At 34.5% G+C, this 3,805-nt stretch overlaps 1 pseudogene; it reads right to left on the reverse strand.

Annotated features, from left to right (window-relative positions):
- Positions 1-3,805, reverse strand: part of LOC103732640 — a 23,101-nt pseudogene that overhangs the window by 5,045 nt on the left and 14,251 nt on the right.

Below are 3,805 nucleotides of genomic sequence, written 5' to 3' on the forward strand. Positions count from 1 at the left end.
TGTATATATACATATATATTTTATTTATTTGATTGGAGGACAGAAACATATACAATGAAATAATTCAACAACTAGTAGTCAAACTTTACCTTCATCTTTAGAAAGAACAGTGACATAAAAGGGTACTATAAGAGATGTTGAAACTGTAATGACCAGCAGGTAAGCCTTCTACAAAGAGTGCATGTGATGGAGTCTGCGGTACAGTTTTTTGAAAGCAGAAAAAGCAGCCGACTGCATCCACACTATGAGTAGTTCTCGCAATGTATTTACTATAGTGAACACGAAAGAACAGTAACATTTTGCATTTAACAACGTTCTGGATGAGTTGTACATTGATCTGTGGCATCAATGTCAGGCAGGTTGCTTAAGAAAAGTATATGTCGCATCCATATCTAAGTGCTTGCTTTCCCGTAGAAAACAGTGTTTCTCGCAATGTATTTACTATAGTGAAAATGAAAAAACAGTAACATTTCGTATTTAACAACATTCTTTATGAGTTGTAGGTAAAAGGACTGTGGCATCAATGTCAGGCAGGTTGCTTAAGAAAAATGTGTCTTTCTCCTTTAGTTTTCTTTAGATAAAGAACTACAATTATGCAGAAAGAGAAATAGAAATTAGACTTTTAAAAAATGTGTATGTGCTGGGCATGGTGGCCCATGCCTTTATTGCCAGCACTCGGGAGGCAGAGGCAGGCAGATCTCTGTGAGTTCAAGGCCAGCCTGGTCTACATAGTGAGTTCCAGGACAGCTGGGGCTATAGGGAGACCCTGTCTCAAAAAGACCAAAAAAAAAGTCTGTGTGTGAATGTATGTGTGTAATTTTAGTATACAGCCATAAATAACATTGGTTCTCAAGACTTTAAGGAAGTGCTTTGTTTTTTGTTGTTTGTTTTTGGTGGTGCTGGGGATTGAAACCAGGGTCTCTTTTTAGTTTTTTGTTTTGTTTTGTTTTTTTTTGAGACAGGGTCTCCCTGTAGCCCCAGCTGGCCTGGAACTCACTATGTAGACCAGGCTGGCCTTGAACTCACACAGGTCTGCCTGACTCTGCCTCCCAAGTGCTGTGACTAAAGGCATGGCCTCCATGCCCAGCTTACTACAGAAAATTCTTAAGAACAGAATCACCCTCATCTGTTCACTAGCTTTTAGTCCAGGGCTTGGTAGACAGCAGATGTTCAATAAATGTTAATAAAGTGATGAATCTGTCAAAGTTGATAATAAAAACCACACTGAATTTCAAACACATTTTCAGCAACAGGAAATTTCATAATGAACTTTTTCCTACAATTAGACTAGTTTTCCTACTTAATATCCAAATGATACATAACAATATATGCTTTCTTGACTTGGTCTGTTTTCTTCTTAAAGCAACCCAATGGGCTAAGATACTAATAAAAGCACACTTTAAATTTGGTGGGATTCATCTGCTGGAGTATGTCTATACCCACAGAAACCTTCTGGAAAGAATTCTCTACTGAAGACTCCTCTCTGAGTATCATGGAACCTACCCATTTTGGCCCTTCCCAAGACATCAATAATCATTTCTAATAAAAATGCCCTTGGTATCTACATTATTTTTTTTATCTGCTTAGATATAAGAAATGTGGTGCCTGTTTAATATAAAATCAAATGCATTTTCTTAAGAAAGCTTAAAGAAAATGACATAGTGTTGATTGACATCGTCCCACCATAGGAACCACAGAGATATCAATGACCATGTGAAAATAAAAAACAAACATAAGTCAGAAGGACATCTGAAATTCTTTCAAAAGTTTATGGTTACTTTAAAGATTGTATATAGACAACAGTTTAACCAATACAGAAGGTCCATTTATATTATTGTTTTGGGAGCATGGCTTCATTAAAATTAAATGCATTTACCTTTATTTTTACTTTTTTGTTTATTTGGTTGGTTATTGAGACAAAGTTTCACTATGTAGCCAAAGCTAGCCTGAAATTTGTGATTGTCTTCAGATTGCTGGGATTACAGGTGGACAGTGTATCTAGCCTGTTTTCATCCTCTCTCTCTCTCTCTCTCTCTCTCTCTCTCTCTCTCTCTCGGGCTTGTGTGTATGTGGGTGAGCATATATGTATGTGTGCATGCATGTGCAGGCTAGCTGTTGACATCTGGTGTCTTTTACAGCTCCTTGCCTTTTTTTTTTTCTTTTTTTTGAGAAAAGGTCTATCTCTCTGGAGCCCAGAACTCACCTACTGGCTAGACTGCCTGGCTAGTGAGCCCCTGCAGAGATACGGCCACAAATATGCATTGATATACCTGGATTTTTATGTAGGTACCTGGGATGACCTCAGGTCTTCATACATATGCACAGGCACTTTACCCACTGAGTCATCTCTCTGATCCACAGTTTTTTTTTTTTTTCTATTACGTTTTAATCTCTCCAGTCCCTAGGTTTTTTTTTTAATTACAATGTTTTCATAACCAAAGAAAAGCTCTTATAGTGCTGACTTCATTAATATAAAAAGAATTCTGTAAACAGTTAAATGAAGCCATTTTTACATGAATATCTTCCAAATAGAAAACTCAGGCAATAATAGTTTGATTTCTTGTGCTTAATTCTCCATAGAATCAAAGCAAAGCTTTTATAAATTCAATCATGAAGATAAAATTTCTGGCATTATTATAAATTCATTTTAAAAATTCAATATTTAAGTTTAAACTGTTAAATTGTTTAGTTTTTTTAGTAATAAAGGAACTGAAAATTGAGTGGAGTATAACTTCAGAGTGAAGAAAATGCTCTTAACAGAGAAAGCAACAGAAGAAACGTACTTAAAATTGGTGTGGCATATACATAATTCGCAATTGTAGCTACGTAAGCTATAGTATTTTTGCTAATCAAAAGAGTTTCAGTTATGCAAACAGCTCTTCTATATTCATAGAGAAATTGCAAAATACTTATAATGACACTGGCATTAAACATACATTTCAGCATGAAATATCATTAAACATAATTTGGGAATGCTTGGGCCTTTAAGGAATATTTTACTTATCAATCCATGTACTGTTCTACAATGATCCTGAACTTAAAACAACAACAACCAAATGAGCTCTGGCTTTGGGCTGTATCTTGCTCAGAATAATTGAAATGCTTTTTAAGAGTATGTGAAATATGTAATATCAGATTTTTAAGACTTGTGAAAAATAATTATTGAAAATGAAGCTTACAAACAAGAAAACATTAATGTTTACCTTGCAAGGAAAAAGGAATAATTGAACATATTACATAGTGAAAGTTAAAAATGTGTCCAAGATCCAATTTTTAATTCTATAATTACAGGTTGTACTCTTGGTCTTCATGTAAATGTTATTTATATGAAGAATTTTATTTTTGACTGATTAATTTTTTTTCTGCATCCAAATAAAGTAATATCAAGAAAGTCCAAGATTTATATTTATCTAAATCTAGTGATATATCAAAAAATCAAAAATAGGAAAAAAAAACTTATGTGGAATATAAACTGCCTATGAAAATATTTGGGTTAATGTGGGAATGACTTTTATAAATGGACATAATCTGGACTAATGACTTTTAATTAACCCCAGAAAAACTAGGTGCTCTTGTGCCTTGTAATTTTGCCACCTGATCTCCTTTCCTTGGCAACCTCAAAAAGATGAATGAATGAATGAATGAATGAATATGGGTATGTTTGAGAATTAACATATCAAAGCTCTGAAAGGATAAATAACACTAAGGATGTTTGAAAAAGTCACAGGGAAACCTTACTTAAAATGCATGTATAGGGGCTGGAGAGATGGCTCAGCAGTTAAGAGCACTGGTTGCTCTTGTAGAA

Source organism: Nannospalax galili, unplaced genomic scaffold (genome assembly GCF_000622305.1).
Source record: "Nannospalax galili isolate Female #2095 unplaced genomic scaffold, S.galili_v1.0 scaffold355, whole genome shotgun sequence".
In the NCBI taxonomy this organism is placed as follows: Eukaryota; Metazoa; Chordata; class Mammalia; order Rodentia; family Spalacidae; genus Nannospalax; species Nannospalax galili.